At 47.4% G+C, this 11,485-nt stretch overlaps 1 protein-coding gene across 1 annotated transcript in view; it reads left to right on the top strand.

The window, feature by feature from the left end:
• The first annotated feature begins 650 nt into the window (after positions 1 to 650).
• Positions 651 to 11,485, top strand: part of AVIL (advillin) — a 289,148-nt gene continuing 278,313 nt past the window's right edge. Inside the window, exon 1 of the mRNA XM_069653362.1 lies at positions 651 to 785. The gene's annotated coding sequence lies outside the window, so the exon portion shown is untranslated. The remainder of the gene's footprint in view (positions 786 to 11,485) is intronic.

The following is an 11,485-nucleotide window of genomic DNA, read 5'->3' as shown; positions in this document are numbered from 1 at the left end:
ATTAGTGTCTGTCTGGTCTCATTAGTAGATATTCGCCCTTTGCTGTTTTTGTTCTGTGTTGGACCTATGTAGCCCAGTGTGCAAATACCTGCACGCCACATCTGGATACAGTAGAGGCCATATGTAACTGGTCGGTGGGTTTTGCCACCAGGACTCCGGGAAGGTTTTGGCGGGCAGGCCTGGCCTTCTCCATGCGCGTGCAATGGGCGGCGCGCGCTCGCGGTTGGCAGCGCCACTCCCCGGCTCGTCTCTCGTCTGGTGCTTTTAATCCTTCATAATTCTGCGGACGTCAGCTCCTGTGCATGCTTCCACGATGTTGCTCATTTCCCAGCCCCTTCCTGAATTATTGATTGCACTGGATGTGCACTTTAGAGAAATCAATGGGAGCAGGGTGTGGAGGCACGGGAGGGGGCGTGGGGGGGGGGGGGGGGTAAGAGAAAGTACAGAACAGCGAAAGGCTTTTAAGAGGCTGCTTCGCGATCTTTTTTGCATATGAACAAATAGATGCTCCCCCCACCCCCTCCCATATTTGACTACTGGCAGGTGAGCACGCAGTGGTTGCCAGGTGAGAAGTCCAGGGCGATGCAAACGCAGTCAAATGTGATCAGTCGCCCTCGAGCAGGTGGGCCAAGGGGAGCTGGGAGCCGCAGAGCCGGAAGTGAGCGGGGGTGCGCGAGGAGCTCTCTTCTTTCCTGAGAGGGCCTTTATCGTCCCATACTGCCTCTGGTGCTCGCGTTCATCCTAACCCAGCGGCCAAGGCACCCCTACACTACATCTGTCCTCAGGTAAATTCTCCAGGATGGTGTTCTCCTGTCACTAAGGTAGCTCAGTGGGTTCCCACACAGCGGTGCAGCCATCTGAGGTTGATAAAACATGTGACGGAGTTGTTTCTTAATGACCCCTGTTTAAGCATGGAGGGGATCTGCATTCTATTTGCATTTGTATTTATCAGCAAGCAGGGGGGTGATGAAAACAAAAGCACTTTACGGGAGAGTCACACCCGTGACTGCAGCAATCCCATAGTAGAGGGCACTTTACATGAAAATGGGGTAACATTAGTGGGTTGATGTCCGCTGGGTGAAAGGGGGACGAAAGTGGCAGCAGCAACTGGGGACAATACATGCAGACAGCGAAGTGAACATACATGCACAGTGTAATGCAGCATGTGGCGTGCGCTACTAATATCCCATGCCGGATTCCCTCGGCTTTAAAGACAGAGTATGTATCATGGTCATCCAGTTAAATGCTGCAAGATGGATCCCATTGAAGAGGATGAAGGGCAGCAATTGCTCTGCTGCAATGCAAGCCTGTCACTGCAGGTGGTACACGCACTTCCGTAGTGTGCGCCTAGCTCACTGAGCTACCTTACCAGATTGGTCAGCATTACGATATATTGCAATATCTGTCTGATAATATATTAACATTGTACGATATATAATGCATGCAAGTCTGTTATACCGCTATAAGTGCATGTAAGTAATGTTACAGGCCGGTTGTGAAATCACTACTGGCCTTTAATAACAAAAAAATGATATCACTACTGCTCGTTGGCAGTTCACTATTTGGTTACTGAACTCCTCATTGACTTGCATTATCCTTATAAGGTCCAGCAGGGGATTTAAGTTATGTTAAAGGTTCTTATATCGCAGACTGTTCCCACCTGCTCTGTCTCTTGGCGCTCTGAGTGATCTCTTGGCGCTCTGCTTGGTCTCTTGGCGCTCTGCAAGGTCTCTTGGCATGCTGCGTGGTCTCTTGGCATGCTGCGTGGTCTCTTGGCGCTCTGTGTGGTCTCTTGGCACTATGCGTGATCTCTTGGCGATCTGAGTGATCTCTTGGCGCTCTGCGCGGTCTCTTGGCATGCTGCCTGGTCTCTTGGCGCTCTGCGTGGTCTCTTGGCACTATGCATGATCTGTTGGCGATCTGAGTGATTTCTTGGCGCTCTGTGTGGTCTCTTGGCATGCTGCATGGTCTATTGGCGTTCTGCGTGGTCTCTTGGCACTATGCATGATCTGTTGGCAATCGGAGTGATCTCTTGGTGCTCTGCATGGTCTCTTGGTGCTCTGCGTGGTCTCTTGGCGTTCTGCATGGTCTCTTGGCGCTCTGCGTGGTCTCTTGGCACTATGCATGATCTGTTGGCAATCGGAGTGATCTCTTGGTGCTCTGCATGGTCTCTTGGTGCTCTGCGTGGTCTCTTGGCATTCTGCATGGTCTCTTGGCATGCTGCGTGGTCTCTTGGCACCATGCGTGATTTGTTGGTGATCTGCATGATCTCTTGGTGCTCTGCGTGGTCTCTGTGTGGTCTCTTGGCATTCTGCGTGGTCTCTTGGTGCTCTGCGTGATCTCTGATCTCTGCGTGGTCTCTTGGCGCCCTGCGTGGTCTCTTGGCATGCTGCGTGGTCTCTTGCCATTCTGTGTGGTCTCTTGGCATACTGCGTGGTCTCTTGGCATTCTGTGTGGTCTCTTGGCATGCTGCATGGTCTCTTGCCACTATGTGTGATCTGTTGGCGATCTGAGTGATCTCTTGGCGCTCTGCGTGGTTTCCTGGTGCTTTGCGCGGTCTCTTGGTGCTCATAACGTGCTGCAATATATGCATGCTCCGTATTGCACATGATTAATGTTGCTCTGTGTCTGAAAATTTTATAGACTCTGCATTGCTCTGTGGTTTGTTTTACGGGTCTAGGCATCGGCAATTCATGCTTTTAATGTCTGTGACATTCTGCCACTAATTTAAGCTATCTGGGAATTTACCAACCATCAGATAGTAGCCAGATAACCTGTATGGGACAGAAGAAAACAATGAAAATTGGGCACCAAACAGACTGACAGTGAAATGTATTTGGGGGAGGAGGATGATGCTGTGGTTGGCCTATTAGAGTCTATTTTCAGTGCTTTGTGGAGGAGGCTGATGCCAGTACCCGACTGATTGGCATATGGCTGGACCCCCTTTTTGCAATGGTGCAGACAGGATAATAACCGGTGAGTGGAAGGTTGCCCAGAGCAGTGCCAGTGGTTCTGATTCATTCAAAAGCTTCCACCCATTACTTTTTGGTAATAAAAGCCCCATAAAGCACACCGTATAATATATATAATATTCAAGGCTAAGACGTGCATTAGCAAACGTCCATGTGCGTGAGCTTCATCGAGGCCTTTTGCATAAAGTGCATATTTACCAAATTGAATGAAATACTTCTGCACGGTAGGTCGATAATTAGCCATCTATAATAGGGAGCAAAAGTTAATTGGCCAGGCACAGGAAGGTAATCGGGAACAGGGGACCTCTTCCAACTGCAGGGATACTCATACATACCAACCAATATGCTGTCTGCTTTGCACCAAAACAATAGAGTGCGGCTCTCCCCCATGATCAACTTCAGCCTAGCTGCACACATAATTATACATCACCATGGGCACCTCAACAATCTTTAGAGCGCAGCTATCCCCCATGAAAAAAATCAGTTTAGCTGCACACATGCACCTCCTCCACTAGAATGCAGCTATCCAAGACAATTTGGCCTAGCTGCACACATACGACTGGTCGCACACAACCTTCACACTCCTCCTAGCATCAGAATGCAGCTCTCCACCACAACATTCGGTCTAGCTGCACACATACTGAGTGCACACACGCACTACTTACCACCCTACATTCTCCACTGACCTGGACTACAGTCCCTGTGGGCGTTCAATCCATAGCGCATTGAGATCATACCAATGGTGAAAGACTTTGTACAAATGGCCAATAACATAACATCAAAGTACATTACTATCCTATCTGATAGTACATTCACGTTACAATCAGTGAAAAATCCTTGCTGACAGTAGGCAGGTGTCATAACGGAAAATGCTTCCAGTGGCAATAGCGCATCTCTGGTGTCTGATGAAGCATTGGTCGCTAGTTTGTGAAGGGCCACTTGCGATGTTGTGGCGAGTGAGGCCTGTTCTGCGCCTCGATCCCCAGAGGAAGGGATCCGCCATTTCTTTCTGATAACTTGGTACTATCGAGAAAATAAAAATAAAATGTGCTTCTGCCTCACCTGTCCCATGCCACAGGGGCAGGTGGCAGAGGGAGTCGCCCTTTGGCCAACCTATCGAGGTATAACAGAACCTGGGGGCAAAACATGTAGTCGAAGTTTAGGAATCATCATACGTTTCTTGGCCAGAGGTATCAAATCGAGAGGGGCTCTGCAAATATACTGATGCAGTATCTGATGATTTCTACGGATGGCGGGTTTGGTCAAATCATCTGACCAAGATGTGTGTGCAATGGTTAATCTCAATGAGTAGAATGATAACTTCTGATATAATTGCCAGGGGTCTGAGATGCCACGTCTCCTTACCAATGCCCTCCAGGGTGGCTCTCCAATTCCTGGAGCTGTGTTCCCTTGTACGAATGTTCATGTGACCATAGCTCTTTGATCATTAACTGGAGTAAAGAACCCATAGCTTGAGTCAAATCTTTTGCCCAGAGTTTAGCATCCCTCGCCGATATTAAATCTTGCAGATATGGTACCCCCAACTCATTGTGGACCGAAATAATAATGGCAGATTGAGGAACATTCAGGAATCGCGTTAAGAACATATTTTCTGCACAGTGCAATTTATGCCTTGGCTTCAGGCACCAAACTTCCTAACCATAAGGGCCTGTGCCACCACCATGGCATTGCATACATGAACAGACCTTGACTTGACATAAGGAAAGCATACCACCCATGGCCTGTTGCTGAGCCTTGCTGCAAGGAGCCAGCCATCTACTATTAATCGAGAAATTTACCGCCAGGCAATGGAAGGATGAGGCTAATACCAGGATCGGCCGCCTATTTTAAATTGCAACTTAGACCTCTTCATCTGACCTTTGGATGTTCCCACATTCACCACTACGCCCATCCTTTTGCAAAGCCCCTCCACAGTGGCAAAAAGCTTGGTCAACGTGGATTCAGTGTTGGTCAATACAACAGCTTAATCCACATAAGTGCTGAAAAGCGTGAGTCAATTTTCAAATCATGTATTCATTTATTTGTGGATTTTTATAGCGCACATAACCCAAAGGTTTCTAGGCGCACATATCTATAGCGAATATAAAATAACAGCACCAGGACACAACCCTATCTGACCCCTATTGTTACTTTGAAAGTTTTTAATATTTTGACCCAAAGCTCGAAGGCTGACACAGTATCAACACAATAAAGGAGGTGAGGGGCAACGTGATTGAACCATCGAGTTGTATTGGTGCCAGCTTCAGGGCAGTGCACGTCCCCTGTGATCTATGGTCCTCCAAAATAGACACAATGAGCTCCCTCTGTGGTTGCGTCATGGAAAATCTCCCATTCACAGAGAAAACACGCTCTCTTCTTTCTGGCTAAACAGCTATTTCATACTACTCTCCTTGGCCTAGTGGGTTAAGGCACCTCTGCAGAGATCAATGCCAAACGTGAGTCTCAAGAATTAATTCCACTGAGTAGGCTCACCCTTTCCTCCTGAGGAGGATGAAGTTGTGTAATGATAGTTGCGTGGTGGCAGTAGGGCTCTGGTGGTGGTAGTCTTTGTTCGATGCTTGAGCACTCTGGAGACAGTCTTGTGTCTCCTCCCTTCTGCAGAACTAGGGTTCACCTAACAGAACTGCCATGCACCCATGGGACCACAACACAGTCTTCCCCCGCTGCATCCCTCTGTCCCTCCCTTTCCTGTGTTAATAGCATCCACTTCCTGCTTTCGCATCCTCTTAGCTGCCTCCTTCTCATTTTCCTTAATCCATATTAAGGTCTGGATACACCTGGCCAGTGGGTTTTTTGCTGCTCTTACCTCCTTTCCCAGTCATCCGACCCTTTCTTTGGATCTCTCCTCATTCCCAACAGGACAATGGTGCTTTTCCCGAATGTTTTTGGCCATTTACGAGTTTGGCTTGCTCCCTGCATTTGCTAGCAAGGTGTAATATGGGGCCACTTTGCAGAACATGACCGGGGCCATTTTTGGTTCCCATTCTCCCCCTGACTCTGGAAGCCCCTCCACTAGGCCCTGCTCCTCTACGGCATTCACATTCAATGTCTACACTGATCCCCGCCTGCTAGCAATTATTTAAAGGCGCAGTGCTTTATTTTCTGAGTGTGGTCTGGGCCGCCCGGGTGCCTGGATGCGGTGGGTTCTGGTCCGAGGCCAGGTGGGGGGCTGAGAAGGACGGCAAGGGCCCATTGCCCCGAAGCTCGCTCTGCTGTGTATCCTGGGTCTGAGCTGCAAAATGCAAAAAGGGTAAAATCCTTCTGGATCCAGCCTGCCTCGAAGGAGCGAAGTGCTCTAAGGCCTGATTGGCTTCAATTTGGATGTATACTAATTGACCTTTTCACAATTGACCTGAGGAGAATTGACCTCGGGAGAATTGACCTAATTTAAAAGGTCAATTAGGACATATATGCAGGGAGAAACCCCCCGCAAAACCCGACCCAATCCAAAAAAACCTGCAACCCTTCACCGAATTCCCACAACCCTTCACTGAATCCCCTTATATTATTTATAATCCAAAACCAACCCTATACATATATAAAATAACTAAAATAATATAAAGGTCAATTGTGCAGAAGGTCAATTAGGACCACTATAATTAGGTCAATTAGGACAAAAGGTCAATTGTAAAAGGTCCATTTGGGTAATACCTTCAATTTAGATGGGATGATGCACTCGTCTTGACCTCGGCAATGTTGCTGCTGTGCCTGGGCTGCCCCCACATGTGCACCTCCACAGTTAGTGTGCGACAGGGAGAAGAGCCTAGGCACAGGGCCATGTGCACTTTTGAATGACATATTCTGTGACCCTGGATGGTAATGCTGGCACCACCGCCGCCCATGCACCATTGGTGCGTTACAATCCTCAGCAACTGATCACAGCTCCTACTTGCCAAGGAAGCAAGGATCCGAATCTTTTTTGTCCTGCGTTTCATTCCATGCGAATGCTTGATCAATGTTGCACTTGTTACAAAACAAGTTTAATGGCACCCTGAATAGCACCCCTGGATGTTATCATAAGGTGCTTAACGAAATGGCTGTTGGATTGTTTGTTGTATGTCTTCCCTTTTGGTCTCAGATGAAAAAACACACAGAAAGATGTAACGTCCAGGTATTCATTATTGCAGACTGCAGACTAAGTGGGTCATTCAGAATTGGATATTTTGTTTATGAAACACTGCTGGAAAAACTGACCACCTCACCACTGGTATTTCTGAATATTCATCCGATTCAGAATCTACCACCTGGAGTTATTTTAGAAACAGCACCCGCACCAGCGGTAACGTAAAAAGGTCTTTTTTTAACATTATTTTCAGCCATTTCCACCTTCAATGTGAAGATGCCAATGCATTATGCACATAGCAGCTCATACCACTACTGCACTTATTTTGTTGTTGCACAAAAGGGTCCATTCTGACTATTATATGCATTAGATGGATAAAGTGGTGAGGGGGCAGAGGTTTCCACCTTTTCACCATCTTACCCATTGCCCTTTGTAAAAAAAACAGTTTTCACTGTATTGAAAGGAAGCAACTGCACTTCCCTTCTGTACAGTAAAGGGGACTATTGGCCTCAGGTCCATATGGAACAGTCCTTTGGCAAGACCATTTTTGCTGGATCAAAGCTCTGTCTTGTTCCGGCCCGATTCCTTCCCTGGGTATGTGACGGAGGTTCACTGGGGCCTGGGTCTATAAGAAGCAACAAACATAAAAGAGATGTTGCATAAAAATAATGGCAACAATATATTGCATAAATACTAGAGAACATGCAGGTGGAGGGAGAGGTTGGTGTTGAGTTTTGTTGTTCTGGAAGATTGGGTCACTGCATTGCGATCTTGTGCCATTGTGCCATGGGCCAGAAAATTCTACTTGGGCCCTGGCCAAAAGATGCCAGTCCTCCCCTGTCCAGGACCCTACACATTTAAATAACGGTTCTGCCTTCGTGCACATGTGCAGAAGCAAAAGAATGAATTGTTAAAAGGAATGTGATACAGTCCACTAGTGCTTTACAACGTATATACCCGTTGTAGTGCTTTGACTTCGAAGTGCTATGCTCACACATTTCATTAGCATTCTGGGTAGGGTCGCTGACCAATCGGAAGGCTCGGAACTCAGACTGTACTGTATGGTCCAAGCCCGTGTTCCAAGCTGCCTGGGCAGCCATCGCCCACTCTCGGCAACCCTGTTCCCTGCTCCACCTACACCAATTAACACCCGTGTGGTTTCCTACACGGGTACCAATGGTGGCTTTTTTTGTTAAAAAATAAAAATTAAAAGTAAATTTCTTGTGCGGCCCTGCACCGCTCATTGCTGCTCTCGGGAAGTCTGTTTTCATGTTGACAATGTCATAGTCATCAACATGGAGAAAAGAAATTGCTTTCAGCAGCATTGCGCGGAGCCGGACCGCACAAGAAAGGTACTTTAAATAAAAATGTTTTTAAAAGACACCATTAGCAACCGTCTCGAGAGGATAGCTCAGACGCAACGTGCTCGCCTTGGAAGCAAGACGACACCGAGCGCAGGTTCAATCCCTGAGTCTGCGCTTAGAAACCTCTGGGTATTAAGTGCGTTATAAATAACCTATCATATCATATCTAATGCAAAATACCCCTTGTGGTGTGCCAACCCTTTTGGTAGCGGCATAGTGGCCCTCGTTAAGGTACCATTGCTGCGCTCTGTCCCTTAACTTGGGCGACGGGCCGTTACCTACAGAGCTGGCCCGCCACCTCGGGGCACATCGCCTCAATAAACACCTGCTCGCTGCACACATTACTGGTCACAGAAGTGAGCTTGCCCACTCACTCTGACATTTCTGAGGGACAGAAGCCGTGTGGGAGGCAGGCACTATTCTTAAAACGCTCTCTCCTACATCCCTCCTATGCAGGGTTTGTGATTAGCGGCGTCTATGCCTTTGATGGTTACAGAACTCCCCTATTCTTATGTTAGGGCAGCTGTGTGCTATGCCTGGGGTGCTTCACACCTCACCCCCACTTACCGCTCCCGGCGCCGCCTTGTACTCACACAGGACCTGAGGTTATTTATAACCGCTCAGAGGTGCAATAACAATGACTGTTATTATTATTACCCAATGTAAAGTATTCCATTGATCGATCATGGTAGGATATTTGAACTTGTGGAGTTCAGGGTGGCCCCATGCCATAGGCGAGCGCTTAACGGGCCAGCTATCCACCCGAACATAGGAGGCAGAAACGCTTCTCCTCTTATTGGCAATATGGCAAATCTAAATAACAAATACTTACCGTGCCCTGCATTTGGCACAAACGGGCATACCCAAATCAACGTGGCCACACCTTACCCTAGTACAGCCTGTCTCTCACAATATAATACGCCCTTTCATCCGCCAGGGACACTGTTTTCCTGTCTGGGAAACATCATTATTGCACCGTAGCAGACACGCAGCTAAAAGCGCAGGCCTACCAGCAAAAGGCAGGGGCGTTACATCCGTACCAGCTAAAAATGACAAATAATTAAATTAGATTGTTGTGACCAATGACAAGTGGTCAGGATTTTTAAACAGAAAACAACGAAGATAAATACATCCTGTAAATATATTGTATTGTATTTATTATGTTTATATAGCGCTTTCATGCAAATATATATTTAGATGGACATGTAAACAGAGTTGGCAAAGGGTTGTGCTGCAATAGCTTGCTTAACTAATACCAGAGCTCTGATGTTTCCCCAAGCTTGAGAGAATTTACAATGTTATTTTCTTCCCATTTTCAATTTGCGACTACAAGTCCCAGAATTCCAAGAAAGAAAACAGGCCTGGATGACGCTTTCTGGCATGGCACGGGGAGTTCTCACCAAAAGGGGGAGAAGGACCACAATTAGTGGTCCAATCTAAGGACAGATAGTTCAGAGAGATCTAGCGCCCCCGCCCCATCATAATAAACATACAGGATCTGTTAGGGTATAGCAAATCAAGAAAGGCTTCACGTGGCGGGTGGTCCTGGGAAATGCACTGTCCTCGCTATGGGCAACTCTGTAACTCAAGTAGAAACAAGCATTGGCAATACCAGCGGTTTGGGCTTTTGTGTGGGCATGGGAAAGGCGCTTGCCAGGCCCTGCTGTAGTGGCATTAACTTGCTATTGATGGTAGCAGGTGCAAAATGATGTGACTTCTTTCGCATCTAATAGCAGTTCCTGGCAAATGCCTAATACTTATATCCAAGCCAAAACTGTTGGCTTTGCCAATGCTTGTTTTTAACAGGACTTCAGTGAAAGACACGCATGGTATTTATAATCGAGTGGCTGAAGGCAGTTAAGACATTTTTATTACACCAGTAAGAGGTTTACAGCTCCAAATAAATCATTAACTCTAAGAAGACTTCTTTGAAAAAACACTGGCAGGCACTTAAAGTGCAATGTTTGATGCTAAGGTTTGAATAAAGCAAGCTTAATGAGTTCCCATGAGAAGGTGTTTTGGGCGGGCACAGGCAGGAACTGGATGGGAGTAGCCATAGGGATTAGCATGACATGGGAAGTCTAGGGTTGAGCAAATAACCAAAGAACTCTTACAAGTGGCCTGTCCCTCCTCATATGCCATTTCTCCCTAGCTGGACTCTAATGCAATCGTTTTGCCTTATAGGTGGCACAAGCACTACACAATAGCCCAAATAAAATAATGGCATGCCACGGTAAGAAAATATATCCAGACTGGCTACTGCACATAGGAGGCAGCCCTAAAATAAGAGGCGGGTGGCCGGCACGCATGCAAACAATCATACAGCATAAACCCTCTCATTCACATGCCCACCCATACAACAAGCACTCTCTAATTCTTACACACATACATGCTTACATACACAAAGCAGTGCATATATGCTCACATACACACAACCTGATGCCACCTGCCACAAAAGCCCATTTGACCCCTGTGCACCAGAAAACAGGAACGAGAAAGCAGGGAGGGCATTCTGGTTCCTGCACATGCGTGGTGGAGCTTGAACGCAGGCGCTCCGAAAACAAACATTCAACCCTGCAAAGCTCGGGAAGCAAAACACCCCCAACCTTGCATGGTTCATTGGACATGCACACTGGGGTACTAGAACTGTCAAATAGAAACCACATTTCCCTGTACACTTTAAAGCCATCCCAAGAGCGCTACGTCAGCTGCTAACTGCAGCTGGGGAGGGCTCAGTGTTTTCACTAGGCTTTCTTGTCTTGTCCATAATCGGTGGCAGGTCTGCACCCCACCTCCCATTATGGATGAGCTGCCCCTGATCATCTCCCACCTGTATGGCAGCAGGGCATAACTTGCAAGAGTCCCAGATGCCACCATGGCACCTCTCAAAGCTGTGGAAAAAGTTGCACCACGCATCATCAGAGGACTCTGAAAAAGCAATGCATCCTCAAGTAGCTGCACTGGCTACTCCTTCCAGCACGCATCATGTTCACAACAGCCTGCATCACCTACAAAGCAGGCACAACCAAAACACCACTTTACCTGGATGAGAAGTGAGCATTCTA

The sequence above is a fragment of the Ambystoma mexicanum genome, chromosome 3q (assembly GCF_040938575.1).
Source record: "Ambystoma mexicanum isolate Mex_15411 chromosome 3q, UKY_AmexF1_1, whole genome shotgun sequence".
In the NCBI taxonomy this organism is placed as follows: Eukaryota; Metazoa; Chordata; class Amphibia; order Caudata; family Ambystomatidae; genus Ambystoma; species Ambystoma mexicanum.
The sequence above is the reverse complement of the archived record's forward strand: the minus strand, read 5'-3'. Positions and strand labels throughout refer to the sequence as shown.